General features: G+C 50.2%; 1 long non-coding RNA gene across 1 annotated transcript; it reads right to left on the minus strand.

Annotated features, from left to right (window-relative positions):
- Positions 1 to 13,494: 13,494 nt before the first annotated feature.
- LOC129511036 (uncharacterized) lies at positions 13,495 to 17,123 on the minus strand. Its single transcript, XR_008664740.1, has 2 exons — positions 16,757 to 17,123; positions 13,495 to 14,313 (listed from the first exon to the last, which is right to left on the minus strand). It is a non-coding gene; the product is annotated as an uncharacterized LOC129511036 (long non-coding RNA).
- Positions 17,124 to 18,701: the final 1,578 nt, after the last annotated feature.

Genomic DNA, 18,701 nt, shown 5'->3' on the forward strand with positions numbered 1-18,701 from the left:
CTCCTGAATGGCACCATGTATGTGAAGGCATATGAGAAGGTACGAAGTGCTGAAATCAGGAGGCAACATAAGTGCTTAAAACCCATAGACCTTGGTTATAAAGTTGATTGATGCATCCTGATTATAGGTATAGCCATTGGGTTCTTGGGTTCCAGTGCCACATTTGAAGTGGAAGGGTACAATTTCCCTTGGGTCCCCATGTGTTTAAAGGATGGAGGGGATATTTGTGCACAGGCAGCCCAACCCCACCAGGCCCCAGCAAGGAGGAGGCCAGATGGCCTCCCCTCCCAGTCAGCCTCGCTCCCGATCCACGATGCTGCTCTTGCACCTTGGTAGATAGTCTGTTCCACCTTGGACAAGACAACACAGCTGTTAGGACAAGTCTACCCACCCTTGATACAGTCAGCCTTTGCCTTTATAGAACCTACCACAAATGGAGACAAACTGCTAGCCCATGACTCTGCCCTGTGCCCAGGCTCCTTCTCCTTCCTCTCCACTGGGCCCTGGTGGACAGATGGCCCGGTCAAGTGTCCAGAGATTCTATCCACAGTCTGTGGGTTGTTGTCACTGGAAGATTCCACTCATTTAAAGGAAAAAATAAAATCCACCACAGGTTCCACTTTTGGAACTAGAGAAGTCCTTCATCAAACTAAACACACCTTACCAAGTCCTGGTGTCAGCCAAAGGAGAAACAAAGGAAAATACAAACACTCTGCAGCGTGTGGCCTGTTCGTATGGTGCTCAGCTGAGTGTCTCTGAGGACACTCACAGGACATGGCCCTGCTTATACGTGGGGGGACCCCATTCCTTATCCAAAGGCCAGGTACAGGATGGTGGGGCCTTGGATCTGGGGCTGTTCAGGAATACAGCACTGCCTTGTCTTGTAGGACATTCAGAAAAGCATTCAGTAGTATTTAAAGTCACATGTGACTTTTTTTGTTAGGGTGAAGTTCACATAACCTAAAAGCAGCTCTTTCAGAGTGAACAACTCAGCAACATTTCCTACCTTCACAGTGTTGTGCAACACATACTCCTCTCTAGTTCCAAACTTTTTCTCACCCTAAAAGGAACCCCAAAAGGATCCATCGAGCAATTTCTCCCCATTTCTCCATGCCCCCTTGTTCCTGGCAACCACCGATCTACTTTTCTGTCTCCATGGATTTATAGTTAGGATTTTTCAGAATCAAAATTACTTATTTTCTTAACTAGAAAACAATCAGGAAACATCAGCATGGAAAATAAACTAGTAAGTATGAATAGCAATATAGTCTCCTTGTTGTAGTGTTTCATAGGTTTCAGATGGCTCCACACTCAAGGTCTCTTTCAGAAGCCCAAGAGACAAATGTTACTGAACATGTTGGAAATTATCAGCTCCAGGAGAAATTCCTTTTGCCTTACGCAGTGGCGTGTCTGGTACACTGACGAACACAGTCCCTACCTTGATCTGCTGCATAAGGCCTGCATTTGTTTCTCAAGTAAAGATGGAATAAACCTAAAAAGACGGACTTTGTTCACTGGTGAAAACAGACATCTTTTTCATGTTGTAAGCATGCAGGACAACTGCATTTAAATTAATTCTCAAAAGTGACATGTAGACAGAGACCATATTCCTATGGATATGAGGGAGAAAATATCTTATTCATTTAAAAATATGTGTGTCCCTACAAGTGTGGGACCCCATGAAGGTTACCACTGGGGACACAGCTGTATAGGAGACTATACAGGTGTCATAGAAGGCAGTTCTTTGCGCCACAAACATTGTCATGTGATATGTCAATTAACTACAAACTGGAAGCTTCCCTCAAGATTCTAGCCTGATGGGAGTGAAGGGATGGGGGGAGGGCAGGCATTCTGGACGCCGAGGTTCTGGGGTTTGGCTGTGGCAGGTGGAGGTTTCAGAGAAGAGTCGGCAGGGGAAGGGCCCTGGGGTAAAAGAGGGAGCCCATGTCTGTACAGGGGGGGAGTGCCGCACGATTGCGGGCACAGAGGGAGCCCTCAGAGTTATGACACTTCCTGGTGCAAAAGGAAAGTGGGGGGGGGGGCAGCTCTGGGGCCTGGAATGGAGTCCCTAGCATCTGAAGCATGGGTGGCTTTAGGGCACGATGGAGATTTAACCTGAGATCCTGAGGGCCTGACAGTTTTGGCTCTTGTCATTAGTTGGTCAGGCAGGCAGCGTCCTCATGCTGGGGAGATGGAGGTGTTAAGGAAGTGTGGGCTTGTATGTGGGTGCATGCCCCCCCTCCCCACACACTGCCACTGTTAATGAGGAGGGATTCAAGTAATTACTGAGTCTATAAACCTGAGAAGGTTTATAAAGTGTCCTGAGTGCAAGCACCACTGGAATTTTCCCTAATCTAGGGAAGCTTCCCAAAACTAGTGGCATTTAAGCCAAGATCCCCAAAATAAGCAGAAATGAGAACTTTTATTTTGAGGTGTTGGGAGCTGCAGAGCGGTATTACATGGGGAGTGACAAGGTGACATCTCACTCTAGGAAGCTGAATGCACCAGAGGTACAGAACAGGGGTGGGTGGTGAAGGGGAGGAAGGAGGCTGGGAGGGGTTGGGTGGGGGTGGGGGTCCATGAGGAGGCCCCACCCACAGCCCTCTGGAAGCCAGCCAGAGCTTGCAGTGGGGTCAGAATGGCAAGAAGGTGCTCTGGGGAGTCTAAGAGATCTGGTTCCAGGAGTAAAACCCAGAGGAGCAAGAGGTCACAGAGGAGGAGGAGTGGGGTAGGGGCAGGGAGGCATGTTAATTCGGGGAGCGTTCGGGGTTGGCAGGTGCAGACGTTCTGCTGAGCGACGATGGGCCTGCAGCCTAGGACCGTCCTGGAGAGGAACCACACACAGCCTCGCAGACTGCTGCCACCCCGCTCCTGCTCCTGCTTCCAGCCGGGCCGTGCTCCGCCGTTTGTGCTTTGCTGGCCAATTCTCCTCTTCCTTGGAAGGGGCGCTCCAACGGCCTCCTCTCTCGGATCTTCTCCAACCCCCTCACTTACCACGATGACATCATGGCCACTTCGCAGAAAACGGAGGCCCTCAGAAGGGGATCTCCTCCGCCTGTCATCGCTAAATCTGCAGCCCTATCAGCCCGGCCGCCTTCCGTCCTGCCCCTGCTTTAGCAGCCAGGCTCCCCCCGGCTCCCCCAGGATTACGGCCCCCCGGGCTGCGGGGGCCACGCGGTCCTTGCTCTCAGGGAGCCTCGGGAGCCCGTGTCCTCCTCTTCCTGTTCTGTCGTGAACCTTTACCTCCCCAAGGGCCCCTTGCTTTCCACCGGCATTAAACGAGGTGAAGTCCGACCCATCTTAAAAATGCCAAGAACCTCCCCGGCCCCCCTCCTGGTGCGGCTGCCCGGCCTGGGAGGGCCTTGGAGGAGATATCTTCCATCGCTGGGCCACTTCCTCACCCCCTCTTCCCTCGCCACCCCCGCAGTTGGCTGCGCCCCCAGGGCCCTGCCACTGCCTCCCCCTGAGGAATCCCAGCCACGGCCACCTGGCCACCTGCCTCCCCTTGACCGTGGCACAGCCGCTGGCCCTGCTCCCTGCTCCCTCTTGGGTCTGCCGTTCTGTCTTTCTGTCTCCCTCTCCCTACGTGTGACCGCCTCGGGGCAGCACACGGCCCGGTCCTTCTCACCTCCCGAGCGGGTTTCCACTCTGAATGTTCTAGCCAGCCCTCCTGCTTCCACCATCCTCACACTTGCCATCCCCTTCCCGGGACAACGACAGCCACCCCCACTCTGCATGCTCTTGCCCAAACTGATTTTGTGTGTTCACAGTCTGTTTCCTGCTGCTGCGGAATCTGGGGCCCTACCACCCAGTTATGTAAGTCTGCTGCTCAAAGCCTAGCCTAGAGATGTATCAGTTAGGGTTCCTTTCAGCTGCCTGTAACCAAGCACCCAAATGAACGGACCCTTGGACACACAGGGTTTTATTCCCTCCTACAAAAGTCTGGAGCCAGAGGTCAGGGGCTGGTCTGATACTTTCACGAAGTTGTCAGGGGCCAGGGTCCTCCGGCTGTCCTTTCTTGTCTATTCCCAAGGTGTGAGCTTTATTTCCACGACCTAATTTCCAGAAAACTCTGGCCATTATATTCATTTTCTAAGAAGCAGTATGGAGGAATGGGAGAGGAGTATCCTCTTCCCCAATTTTTTTTTTTTTTTTAGAGCCAGAACCCGAGCAGGGGTGGGGGGGAGAGGCAGAGGGAGAGAGAAAATCCCAAGCAGGTTCCACTCCCAGCGGAGCGTGAAGCCTGACATGGGGCTGGATCTCACGACCCTTAGATGACAACTTGAACCAAAATAAAGAGCTGCTCCTTTAATTGACTTAGCCTCCCAGGCAACCCCCCACACTTTTATTTTGACTCCTTCCCTGAGAAACCTTATGTTCGTATCTTATTAGCTAGAACTTCTGTTTCTATGTTATTAGCTAGAACTTACTACTAAGGCCAGAGCTAGCTGCAAGAGAGTCTGAGAAGTGCAACCTTATATACAATCTCAGTAATAAAACTGGGCGTTGTGTTGGTAAGAAAGGAGGGGAAGACAGATACTAGGGTAGGCAACTAGCAGTCTCGGCCATAGTCAGCCCTCTGGCCACCTGAAAATTCATGTGCTCCCCTTTTCCCATGCATTGAATTGTATCTTTCCTTCTCCAGGTGAGACAACCCCCAAAACTCATGCAGATCAAGGTCTGGGATTATCAGGCGACATGCAATCCTCTCCATGGGCTTCAGGTGTAGCTCTACATGAGAACAATAAACTTAAAGACCCCACTCTACACTGGGTGGAATGGGAATGTGTTCACTACAGTAAAGACCCTCACTCAGGAAAGGGAGCACATCATGAGCCGTTTCATCAAAACCATCTAATGCTCATAGGCTGGAGGAATAAAGACCTCCCTCCTGGGCAGTGGAGTACAATGCTTGGTTAGCCCCTCTGGCAGCCCTTGTTCTCATCTCTGGGAAGAGTTCTTTCATTCATTGTCTGTCTCTGGGCTTTTCCTTCTGGGAGGTTCTTCCTGGCCCGTCATCCCCCACAGCTATGCTTGAAATGGGTACTGGGAGCTTCAGACAGTTCACAGTCTACCTGCTGCTGCTGTAGGTTCTGGGGCCCAGGGACAAGGCCATAAGGAACCTGCTGTTAAATGACAGGCCATGGCCAATACTTGTTCAGTGAATTTTATTTTTTGAAAGTGCAGGCTTTCAAACTATCTACTTCTGGTTAGTTTTTTATACAAAACCCACAGCTAAAGATTGAATGCAGCCATCATTTTAACATGGAAACCCAGGGTGGATTGAGAAGACTAAATTCACCCTGCGTGGGGCTTGAACTCACAACCACAACAGATAAGGTTAAATTCAAAACTTCCCTGTGATTAACCACACGGAAGCTTACTTTGATGTGAAGACCTCTAGATAGATATGTACAGAAATCACCTCCCACCCCCATCTAACACACGTCTGCTTGGGGCTTCAAATGGAAGATGGGTGATTAGGACACACACCTGACTTCCTCCCACACCTGCTTCCTCTCTCACCTCCTCCCCAATATCCTTCAGACCTAAGAGCGGGGCTTTCTCCTCTGTTTTCTTCCTGAAGTAAAGTTCTACCATCAGTCCTGTCAGACTTGCTTCTCAATTGATATCTTGAAGAGGAAGTTAAAGACATCCAGAATACCCTGTTTCTTAACCAGTGAATGTCTCTCTCAAGACTTCTGTCTGGCTGAAAAAATATCTATTTTGGCTGCCAGAAGCTAAATATTACTTGTCTCCTTTGCATTTGTTTCTTTGCTAATCCTAACTTCACTTCCAAAGCAAGCAGATGATTGCAGTGACCAGGAGGAAGGTCACATGAACAGTAACACAGAAGAGAAATGCCAGTTATTCCATTTTTCAAAATACGATCCTGCTTACATCATTCAAGACTTCCTATTTGACTTAGGGTAAGTCCAAAATGTGTAAGAGTGTTCTTTGGGGTCTGAACCTCACGTATCTCCCAGCCCCATCTTGATCAAACTCCTAGCCTCATACTGTGTATAGCAATCACACTAGACTTTTCTTAGTTCCTTCAGCACATTTTGCTCAGGACCCTCCTTTTAAGCTTTTGTGTAGTCTGGAAAGCTCTTTGCCTCTCTTTAATTGACCAAATCTTGTTCATTTCTCAGGTTTCAATCTAAAAGTCACCAACTTTGGGAGGCTTTCCCTGACCTATGGCATCCCTCAGAATACCTCATGCCCTTGTGACTATTGAATTAATTATTTTATTTTATTATTTTATTTTTTAAAGGTTTTATTTATTTATTCATGAGAGACACAGAGAGAGAGAGAGAGGGAGGCAGAGACACAGGCAGAGGGAGAAGCAGGCTCCATGCAGGGAGCCTGATGTGGGACTCAATCCCAGGACTCCAGGATCACGCCCTGGGCCAAAGACAGGCGCTAAACTGCTGAGCCACCCAGGGATCCCTGAGTTAATTATTTTAAATGATATTTTAAGTACCTCTGTTTCCCGTTGAAACAGCTAGAGGACAAGAATGATGTCTGTTCTGTCCTCCTGGCACATCATCAGATCATCATAATCTCTATTCCTGACTAGAAAGATGAGTAACTTGAATGTGAATCTGCTTAAAGCCCTTCCTCTTTGCACCCAGGTGAAAGCCATGCTCCGTCGTGTAAGTTTCCAAGGCCCTGAAAGCTCTGGTCTCGTCTCTTCTCTCCTGCCTCCCCCTTCCCTTCAACATTTATCTAGACGGAGATGTCCTTCAGTGTACTAAAGCAAGGGAAGCTTTGCCTATGAGGTTTCAGATATGCTATGCAGATTTGCATTCATCCTTCAGCTCTTAGCTCTTAGCTGCATTAATTGGTTGATTGACCTGTTCATTCAGCCTGTTCCATGTGCTGGGGACTGTACTAAATCCGGAGGAAACAGGTGAAGAAGACAGTTGGGGGCCCCATGTTCTCTTCCCTCACCTCCTTCACCCCAAGGCTGGGTTATGCATCTCTTCTATGAGTTTCCCTGCCTCTCTGAAAAATCCATACCATTGCCTGATCACACGGTTGTAAGGACTGTTTCCCCATCTCCTCTGCTAGCTCATGAACAATTTGTTGAATGAATTAGGAACTGTCAAAGTCCTTTGTTCACGACAGTTAATAGAAATAGGAAATGGCACAGAATGGATTAACTGGATCACAGACACTAAGGGCAGAAGGCACAGGGCACTGTGGACAGTGGGGCAGGGTCAGAGGCAAAGGCAGCCAGAGAGATCTCTACTCTTCCTCCTTCCTCAGGAAGTTACAGAAAGTGTGGTCTGAGACGTGTGTGGAACCGGAGACAGATTCTGTTTATTCCATGACCAGAATAGGTAAACCCAAAAAGGCAAATGGTTGGTGGTTGCCAGGGGTTGGGAAGAAGGAAGAAGGGAAAGTGACAGCTTAGTGGGTATAGGGTTTTCTCTGGGCGGAGGGGTGATGAAAATTCTTTAAAGCTGGGTAGAGTTGGTTGTACAACATTCTGAATATACTGAATGCCACTGAATTGTACACTTTTAAAATGATTAATTTTGTTATGTGAATTTCACCTAAGGAAGGAAGGAAGGAAGGAAGCAAGCACAGGCAGACTTGGAGTTGGACTGAGGGGTGGGTGTGGGGACCATTTCTTTTCCTCTGCCAGTCCCTGATGAGGGCATGGTGACTCCTAGGACTCTAGGGCTGGCTGAGTCGGCCCTTCAAGGAGAAGGGGCTTCCCAGAGCCACCTGGTTCTCCTCCAGGTACAGGTAAGCTTGGAACACCTGGATGCTGGCCCCTGTATGTACCTGGGTGTCGTGCAAGATCATCACAAGCCTCTCAGATACAGGGACCAGACAGACAGTGGGCTTTCCTGGATGGGACAGAAGAGGATACATCTGCAACAAGAATCAGGTTTCAAAAGCAATGGTGAGTAAGTGTGAATGTGTTTGTGAGGGCAGGAGATTGGCCTGTCTGGCTGATGGGCAGTGTGGTCAAAGGGAAACCGCCCACAGTGTGGAACCAGAAGGATTACTTTTTGGTCCCTGTCCTGCCAACTAATGGCTGTGTACTCTTAAGCAAGGCCCTTTTTATTTCTGAATAAAAATAAAAGCCACAATCATTGCTGGTGGGAACGCAAAATGGCACGGCCGCTTTGGAAAACAGTTTGACAGTCTCTCACAAAGCTAAGCATATTCTTTACAAACCTGACATGGTGTTCCTAGGGGTTTTTACCCAAAGGATTTTAGTATATGTGCTGTCGAAGCGAGCACGTTTTTACCCAAAGGAGTTGCAAACACTGCACACAGATGTTTATAGCTGCTTTATTCATAATTGTCAACCAAGATATCCTTCAGTTGATGGATGGAAAAATAAACTGTGGTCCATCCAGATAATGGAATATCATTCAGCGCTAAAGAAATGAGCTACCAAGCCATGAAAAGCCATGAAGAATCTTAAATGCATCTTACTATGTCAAAAAAAAAAAAAAAGCGCCAAACTGAAAATGCTACGATGCTGTATGATTCCACCTACATGACTTTCTGGAAAAGGCGAGACTAAGGAGATAGTAGAAAAATCAGTGGTTGCCAAGGGTTAGAGAGGAGGTAGGGCTGGCTAGGAGGAACACAGAAGTCTTGAGGAAACCAAGCTACACTGTGCGATACCATAATGACGGGGAGATGGCCTCCTATGTTCGTCCAAACCCATAGAACGTGCAGCACCAAGAGTGACCCCTAATGTAAACACTGGGCTTTACACAATGATGTGTCATTTGTGGGCTGACATGACCAGCGCAGGTTCGTGGACAGTCAATCGTACTGCTCTGTGTGGGGCCATGGGCTATATGGGAAATCTCTGCGTGTTCCTCTTAGTCGTGATGTGAACCTCAAACTGCTCTAAAAAAATTGTTTTAGAAAAGGGCCCTGACAGCCCCGGTGGCTCAGCAGTTTAGCTCTGCCTTCAAGCCCAGGGCATGACCCTGGAGACCCAGGATCGAGTCCTATGTCAGGCTCCCTGCATGGAGCCTGCTTCTCCCTCTGCCTGTGTCTCTGCGTCTCTCTCTCTCTCTCTCTCTCTCTCTCTCTCTCTCTCTCTGTGAATAAATAAATAAATAAATAAATCTTAAAAAAAGAAAAGGGCCCTGAAAAAGAAAAACTTCTCACTGCTGGTTGCTGACTCTGCATGAGCAGGGTGCTGAGCACAGCCCATCCACTCTGTATTTAGTTCTTCTAACCATCCCCAAGCAATAGATGGGGAAGCTCAGGCTCTGACACACTGGTCACCTGTCCAAAGCCATGCAATTAATTGGTCATTACAGAGCCATAAGTGATGCTGCAGCCCCTGCTCCTGGCCATGTCTCCACCTCAGTTGACTGTGGAAATGATGACGATGGTGATGACATCCCCTGCCAGGGTGGTTGTTAGTAGCACATGAGCCCTGTCTGCCAAGTTCCTCTGTAGAGGTTTCCATAGAAGTTATTATTGTATTAAGTGGAAGAGTGAGAAGCTGCTGTGTAAAGGATGTGTGTAAGCTCGGAAAGAGGAGCTCAGGGTAAACTCAAGGCAGCCACCTTTCTTAGGCCTGTGAGAACAGAACAGGGTGTGCGTGTTACGGAGGGTGTCAGGGCTCCCACCTCTGCCCCTCACTCTGGTAGTCTGGGCCATCCCTGCCCATTCTCTGCCCTCCTGGCTCCAAGCCTGGCCCTTATGGCCTCTCCAGAATCCAGGTGGGCTTCCCCTGACTTTTCATGCAGAGGATGGAGTACAGAGCTGGCCCAGAGGGATCCAGTGTGGCCTTAGCGGGTGCTCAAGGCTTTCCCACGCCGGGTCTCTCGTTATCTGAATGGCCTTGGACAAGTTACTTAACCTCCCTGAATTTCCATTTTTCATCCATAAAATGAGGATTTGGATACCTACAGCCCAGGGTTGTAGGAAGGATTGTGTGAGATAATGTACATAAGGTGACTCAGGTGTAGTAAGCCCTGCGTAACGATGAATGCTATCATTATGCAGCCATCCTTCTGTATTACGACATCAAGGAGGTGGAGCCCAGAGAGTAGAAGCAAGTCATTCAAGGCTGCACAGTTTACAGTGGGCACCATCTTCCTCTGTGATCATTTCCACCCCGGCCTTGGTCAAGCCTTTTCTTAGAATCCCTAACCCACGGGTGAATTGATCCCTGGATTTCACACCTGAACAATGCCCCTCACTCTCATTGGGCAATGGAATCAGAAAACTACAGGCTGCTACCGTTTCCCAGCTCTGCCACTCCTTAGCGAACCAGGGTGGTTTTGTTGAGCTCCTCTGTACTGAGGCTCTATCCTGCTTCACTTTGTGGAAGATAGCTGGGCTCCAAGGGATCAAGACACCCCTCCTCTCCTCGTGCGATTTTAATATTCCAAAGCCCCTTGCCCACAGCCAACCTCCCACCCTGCCTCTCCCGAGGGGACACAGACTCCTCAGCATTTCTCTGACTTGATACCTGTCCCCACCTTCTCAAAAGTGCTACCTGACATACAGATCTTCTGTCCAGTTAAAGTGAATTGAAAATAATTCTATTGGGAATTTTTCACAATAGTCCCCGAGATCCTGACACACCTCGGCACTGTGAAACAGAGCTCTGGCTCCTGTAAAGCTTTCTCTGATACCCCAGTGCCCTCCATTTACTGACCAACAGCCTTTGCCCTGGGCAATCCTCCCTGCTGGGGTCTCTGCTGCTCTGGAACCCTGCCTCCTCCTTCTCTTCCCACCCTAGGGGCCATGGCTACTGTCATTCCCTGCCCCTAGGGCCAGCACTCCCTTCCCTTCCTGTGCTAGCGGTGCTGCTACCAGGGCAACCCCATGGGCCCCAGGAGCAGGGGTGAGCCAGTGGCTGGTTGCGGGTAGAGACATGGTAGTGTGGGGACCCTACAGGGGCTCTTTGCGAGGCCCAGCTGGGACATCCATGGAGAGTCCACAGGAATGACCATGAGCACTAATGCAACAGGCCTCCCTAGGCTCCAGCTGTTCCAAACACCTAATAAACAGTAATCTATGAGGCAGATACTATCATTACCCCACTGTAGAGATGGGGGAGATTGAGACCCAGAAAGGTTAAGTAACTTGTTTGAGGTCACGCAGCTTGAAACTGGCAGAGCAGATTTGAGTCCATCATCTGGGCCAGCATGCCCCTTGAATACTGGGACTGGCCACCCTCTAATCTAATCCCACTTCCCCTGTCACCTCTCCCCTCTGCCACTGACAGGTGTCTCAAGTCGTGTCTGCAGTGACATCCTCAGGACACAGCTGCGTTCTCTTTGCAAGTCAGGACAAGCACCTGCCATGGATGGAAGCCCCTCGGCTTGCTTTCCCCCCGCCTGCAGATCCAGCCTCATCCCCGTGTCCCCCCCCCCAAATTCATATGTTGAAGTCTAACCCCACCCAGGTGATGGTATTGGGAAGTGGGGCATTTGGGAGGTGATTTAGGTCATGAATGGGATTAGTGCTTTTATAAAAGCGGCCCCAGAGATACCCCTCATCCCCCTTCTACCATGTGAAGATACAAGAAGTCAACAGTCTATAGACCAGAGAGGGGCCCTCACCCATCATGCTGGCACCCTGATCTTAGACTTCCACCCTCCAGAAATGTAAGAAAGAAATTCTGTTGCTCATAAGCCACCTACCTGTGACATTTTCTTAATGGCAGACCCAAAGAACTAAGAGAAGTGGTTTAGTGTGGTCACCTGGTTACCCTGAGCCTGGTCTGTGGCCAGATGCCTCGGGTACCGCGTGGAGACCTGTAATCAGCCCTGAGGTGGCAGGTCTGGGGTCAGGCCTGGAAGCACCCTCCACCCCTAGAGAGGCTGCCTGAGACCTTGACCTACAACCCACACCTGCCTGGGGGCTGAGGATATGAATGGGGCACCCAGAAGTGTAAGGTGTAGGGTGAAGGAAGTTATTGCCTCCAGCACTGGCCCTACTTGTCCCCTCCTTCATGCCTCCTTTTCTGTATCAACTGCTCCAGGAACAGACCCTGCCCAGCCCCCTGCCACCTTCTCCCATGTCCTTTCTCCTCCAGTCCAGATCCTCTTACCCTTCAACATACATAGCCTTGGTCCCCTTGCATCCAATGAGGAGGTACCCACAACACCACTCAGCACAGGACTCAGCAGGTAGGAGTTCAACAGGTGTGAGCTTCCTTGCCTTTTACCCATCACCTCTGCAGGGGTCTGGCCACAGCCATGCAGCCGAGTAGTGTACCTTGAAGCCCCTCATCATGGATGACACTCCTCTCCCTCCTCTCTTCCTGGGAAACACCTTCTCTTTCTTCAGAACTCAGCAGAGGTGTCACTTCAGGCAGTGTCACTGAAGGACCCTCACTCCAGCTGCCACCATCGGCTCACACTTCTTAGAACACCTACTGAGAAGATTTGATGCTATTGACTTGTTTGATGTCTCTAGACCCAGGTACACAAGGAAGTACACATCTCTTCCTTTTTGCTTTGAATTATTTAAAATTTCTAAAAATTCCACAAGTAATTCGTGAATATGTACATACTGTAAAAAAAGAAAATGGTACACAAAAAGCATAAGCCTCAAGTCCCTCCCCAGAAAATATCATAGTTAATAGTTTTTCATGTTTCTCTCTGTATAAATCGATTTAGTATTTTCTTACATATGTGAGATTTACCCATATGCATTGTTCTGTGGCTTGCTTTTGTCACTTAATAATGAACTGTACAGGTGGTAGGCAGAATAATGCCCCTTCTCCCAAAGATGTACATGTTCAAATCCCTTAAATCTGTGAATATGTGGCCCTCTATGGTTAAAGGGACTTTTGCAGATGTAATTAAGTTAAGGACCCTGAGACAAGAAAGTTATCCTGGATCATCTGGGCAGTCCCAATGTAATCATAAGAGCCTTTATAAGAGGGAGGCAAGAGGGTCAGAGAAAGATAGATTTGAAGATGCTACACTGTTGGCTTTAAATTAGAGGAAACAGACCCAGACAAGGAAGACCAGTTGCTTCCAGAAGCTGGAGAAGGCAAGGAAATGGATTCTTCTCTGGAGCCTCCAGAATGAATGCAGCTCTACAGAACCCTTGATTTTAGCCCAATGGGATTTTTGACTTATAGAACTATAAGATAATAAATTTGTAGTATCTTTTTTTAAAAGATTTTATTTATTCATGAGAGACACAGAGAGAGGGGCAGAGACATAGGAAGAGGGAGAAGCAGGTTCCCTACAGGGGAGTCTGATGTGGGACTCGATCCCAGGACCCCGGATCACGACCTGAGCTGAAGGCAGACGCTCAACCACTGACCCACCCAGGCGCCCCTAAGTTTGTGGCAATTTGTTATAGCAGCAATAGGAAATTAATGTGGTTGTATGCAGCTGAGATAAACCATAATATTTATGGTAGTAATTAGTATTTACTGAGAGTGTACTATATGTCAGATGCTGTTCTGGTGCTTGAGGTGGTGTATTAGTCTGCTCTGGCTGCCATAATGAAATGCCAAAGACTGAGTGGATTAAACAACAGAAATTTATTTTCTCAGAGTTCTGGAGGCCGGGAGTCCAAGATCAGGGTGCCCACGGGGTTAGTTCTTTCTGAAACCTCTCTCATTGGCTAGCAGATAGCCATCTTCTTCTTATCGCTTCACATGATCTTCTCTCTGTGTGCCCATCTTTTTGTCTCTTCTTCTTTTTCTAAGGCTACCAGTCAGATTAGATTAGGGTCCTACCTTAAATGGTCTCATTTTACCTTAATCGCCCCTTTAAAGGCAGGCACAGAATAGTTAAGTTACTTGCCCAAATTTACACAGCAAATAAGTGGCAAGGCCAGGTCAGGGAATTGCCTGTCCATAGACTCTGCCCATTTTTCTATGAGGTGTTTGTTCTTTCTGGTTTGTAGGTACATGGCAGCTCAGTAAGCATGGATCAATTGAAGGAGTGGGAGCAGCTCCCAGGACTCCTAAAAGAACATGGGTCAGGCTGGGCCAAGCTTCGGTGCCCCCACCCCCAACCTCTCCAGGTTGGCAGTACATGCCTCCAGGGAAAGAACAAAAACCAAGCAGACAGTGAGTGGTCATAGAGGATGGTGGGGGTGGAAGGTACCACCCTCTATTCATCAACTGAGCACAATCCTGGGAGACTTTCTGGAGGAGGGGGATAGTCTGTGTCTCCTAACCCTCACAAACTGTGGCAGACAATTCTGTAGCTTGGGGTATTCCATGGATAGTCGTGGGGTGCTAGTGCCAAATCTCTCCACCTGCAATTCCACATTCCAGATTCCAGGTACTCAAGTGTCCCAAGGGAACTCTTCAATATGAAAGATCCAGGACGGCTGCAAAAAAGAGATGACCAATGACTCAGCCAGCTATCTCCTGGATATGGGTAGCTGGCCAACACTCATGGCCAAGGCGGGGCTTGCCTTGACCTGGCCTGACAACTCATTTTGGTCACTGTGGCAAAGGGGACAGCTGCCATGGGCTTAGACAGGTCTGTGGCTAGCTGCCCAAATCAATGAGAATGCCCCAGTTACCTCTAGAGAGGGCAAATAATCATGGCCTTAATACACTCACCCCTCAGAGTGTGGAGGTCCAGAAGAAACTTCCCATGGCAGACCTTGTTTGGGTTTGGGGGCCACCATACTCACTCCCAGCCCTACTTCTTGACTCTTTCCCTCCATTCCTTCCTAGTCTCTCATAGCAGGCAATAGAGACACTCAGCAAAAACTCTGTCTTGATCCAAAATGGCACTCATTAGGGGATTTCTGGGATGCAAATAGAAGGTGAAATAATTCCCATTTCATCGTAGGCTCTCGGTATGAAGAAGCGTCGATATCAGGTAGTCCATTCTTCCCACTTAGCCTTCTAGGGGTTGAATTTCCTATATAACATTTTCAGGGCAGAATGGCTACTTAGTCTTTGTGAACTCCTCCAGTGATGGGGACCCTATCTTACAAAGTAGCCATTTACATCCCCAGGCAGTTCTCATGGCTGGAGAATTCATCTTTACATGGTCCTTCCTTACACTGTGTTCCATCTATTTCTTTCTCTTTCTGTCCATAGTTCTCACAGAAGATGGCCATTCCCTGTTCGTTTTCAGAGATTTGAAGGCAGCTTCAGGGTCACTTCCTCTGAGAAAGAACACCATGGAGTTTAGCAGGAGGAAAATCCAGTCCTTACAAGCCTCAGGGAAGGTTTGCCCTCAGTTTCAGACATGCTACAGAGAAACTGCATTACTGTCCTTCTCTGTGGACCCGGGTATGGTCCAGGGCAACAGTATGGTGGTTCTCTAGGCCCTTTGGACTGCAGACACAGAGCAGATACGTTGCAGATGCATAGCCTTGCTAGCTGGGAGAACCTCAGCCTATTGTCTGAGTCCCAGTGGAGTGTTTCTGGGTCCCTAGGGCTGGAAAGAAGGACACGGTGTCCTAGAAAGAGCGCTGTTCTCAGAACTTGACCACCAGGTGCCCAGTCCTGGTTCTTCCACTTCCTGGTTGGGATCCTTTAAGCAAGTTGCTTAAACTCTGAGCTTTAGTTTTGCCCTCTGTAAAATTGGAAAATATCTCATTGTATTGCTATGAGGATCAAATGACATCATGTATAGGAAAATGCTTTGTCAACCAAAACACACTCTTCAAATGGTTACCCAATTCAAGTGGTTGGTAAAAGGGCTTGTAGAGCCTGGAGGTTCTTTGGTCTGGGCCTTCCTAGTGGAAGAATGTCTAGGGCAGAGTTGGTTTTAAGAGGACTTCTGACTCTTCCGCAAGCCCTGTGGCTGGTCTTTGGCACCTTGAGGGGCTCTCTACTGAAGGCTCATGGCTCCCATCTTGCATGACCCCTACAGGGCCTCTGTACACACATCTCCAGGGAGGACTCTGGCCCAAGTACCTTAGCCTTGGCTTTGGAGACCTGGAGAAAGTTGAGTAAGCTTCTCAAAATCGAGGTTTGGGGTCGGGATTGTGCAGAAGGTGCAAGGCAAGGTCCCTTGGCTCATAGTTGGCTTTTTACTCTTCTCAGGAGGCCCCAGGGCTGACTGGCCAGAGCTGCACCTGCCCAGCCTCTGCCATGGCTCCCTGCCTAGCCTTTAATTTAGACAGATTAATTCTAATTCCCCAACTTGAGTCGGTTTTATTGAGAAAAATAGTGGAGGGACTGAGAGTCAGGGAACACAGCCTAATGACAGTGGAGGGATTATGAATTGAGAACATCTCATTTAATCCAACGCCCTCATTGGATAGATGAGGCCCTAGGAGGGGAAGGCTGCCCTAGGCAGGTAGTGGCTGGGTTGAGGTTTCTGTGTTTGTTGTGTTGGGGTTTCCTGTGTCCCAGGCCTGGGCTCTCTCCTGGCAGCTTCCATGGCTCTGCACAGATGCTGTGCCTCCAGCGTGTGGCCTGGACTCCATCTGGGCTCCCCAGCAGGCCCCAGTCCGTGACTTGGCAGAGATGACTGCCACCCTCACCCTCCCAGTGTCATGGGACAGGAGCCTCCACAAATAACAGCATGTTGCCACCTGCCTAACCCCAATCCGGTTTATCCTGAGTTAGCAGAAGCGCCTGTGAGATGTACTTCCCAGGTGGGGCCGGGCTGGGCAGCCCCAGCCTTCCTCATGCCACACAGTGCCCGGAGGCCAGCAGCACTGCAAACAAGGCAGAGGGGCGGGCTAGAGGTAGGGGAGCCAGGTCTGGGTGATCTGGGGGGCTGCAAGCTGAGGTGGGGCTAGGAGGAGCAGTCAGCCTGTTTCAGGGGGCACATCCCTACTCCCAGGGGGCAGCACCTACCTTGGGGGGCAGGAAGATGGGCCGGCAGGGGCCTTTGCCCAGGCTAGGCTGTGCCGGGGCCTCCTCTCTCTGCCTTCCCGTCCTCTCCGCTTGGGCTCCCCAGCTATAAAGCAGGAACAAGTCCCATCCCTTACCTGCCTGGAGGGACATTGAGCAGGAGTGAGATAATGTCTGCAGGCTCAGCCCTCCACTGAGAGAGGCAGCGTCTGAACACACATCTATTTTCACTGCCTAGAGCTCTGCTGGCTCCCTCCGGGGGCCCCTGCTGCTCCCTGGCCCCCAAGGAGACGGGAGCCTGGCCACTGTGTAGACCCCATGAGCCCATCCTAGGCATAGCAGAGGGAGCCTCTGAGCTCCAGCACCCAGGTTTCTCGGCCTGAACCTGGATTAACTCCTCACAGCCCATTGTTCATGGCTCAAGGAGCCACCCCCCCGCCCCTGGCATTCTGGTTCGACCAGGAGTCTGGGCGGCGGGGCGGGGCTGGGGCCTAATGAGCAGGGTGTGCCCTGAGGAGTTGTTAGGAGCGGGGTGACTGCTGTGGGCAGGTCCCCACCCACGGCCGGTGGGCGGGCCGGCTTGCACAACAGTCACCTGTGCGAGGGGCACCGCATGGCATCTTTGCCAAGTGTTTATTTTTAAAAAACAAATACTCATCTTTGGTGGCAAGGGTGGGGAATATTTCTATATATTTAAAAGAACATCAGGCTAACACTTTTTAACCCCTAGATCTATTGTATTAAGAGAGGTGATGCAATCGGTAGGGTTTGCAGCGCAATACAGAAAGGGTAAAACGCGAAAACTGTTCCTGGGTTCTGGTCTCCCTCAGCTGACCCCCTTGCCCAGGATTTTCAAAAGCAAGGGGCTTCTGCAGCCACTGGGGAGTCATGGGCAGGCGGGGCTCAGCCTTGGCCACCCCCCACACCTCTGTCCCGTCTCTGTGGGAAAAGTCAGCTGCAGCTCGGCCCCCTGCCCTGTGGAGGGCTTCCTGGGCCTGCCCGGGGTCCACTCATGGGGCTGGCACCCAGCTCCGGCGGCTCACGGAGTCTGGACCAAATGGGTCCTCCAAGGGACGACCGGGTGGACTCAAGGCACAGTTTGCCATCGAGTGTCTTCAGGGGACACGGTGCTGTTGTCAAGACACTGGGTGTCCAGTACTTTTTTTAAAAAAAAAAAAAGATTTTATTTATTTATTCATGAGAGACACAGAGAGAGAGGCAGACACAGGCAGAGGGAGAAGCAGGCTTCATGCAGGGAGCCCGATGTGGGACTCGATCTCGGGTCTCCAGGATCACGCCCTGGGCCAAAGGTAGGGGCCAAACCACTGAGCCACCCAGGGATCCCCTGTCCAGTGCCTTTGAGCACAGGTTTGGTGGGTGTGTGGAAGTGGGTCACTGGAGGACTGCGGCCGAAGCACCTGTGTCTGCATCTGCAGCCTTGTCTTCAGGGTCCTGCTGTTCACTGCAGGGTCTCCAGTTGAGCAACGGGGTTGGGGAATCCGAGGCCTTGATGGGCCTCTGGCTGCGGGGAAGACCGAAGGCAGGCAAGCCCGAAGAGCTGAGGTGGTAAAAACGGCCTCTGGAAGCTCAGGTAGATACCTCTGGGTCCCACAGCCCAGGATGAGAATCTGGAGCCCCAAGACCTCTGTGTGGCACGGGGTTGGGGGGTGCAGGGGTGGAGTCCAGAATAGAGATCGGTCCTCTGGGTTCTCTTCCCAGTATCACAGGTGCCTGGACCTCAGGGAGCACAACTGCTCAAATCTCCTTCATCGAATAGCTTCGCAGCTCGCTGTGGGGGCTCTGAGGGGCCAAGACCAAACCTTCCTTTTGGGGAGCTGTTGCCAGCACGACTTTCTATCTAGCTCCAGCTCAGATCTCTCTTCAGAGCCCTAGATCCTGCTGGGCTGCGCATCTGACACTGCTCACCTCATCTCTACAGGCAGAAGGT

This window comes from Nyctereutes procyonoides, unplaced genomic scaffold, assembly GCF_905146905.1.
Source record: "Nyctereutes procyonoides isolate TBG_1078 unplaced genomic scaffold, NYPRO_anot_genome, whole genome shotgun sequence".
Classification (NCBI taxonomy): Eukaryota; Metazoa; Chordata; class Mammalia; order Carnivora; family Canidae; genus Nyctereutes; species Nyctereutes procyonoides.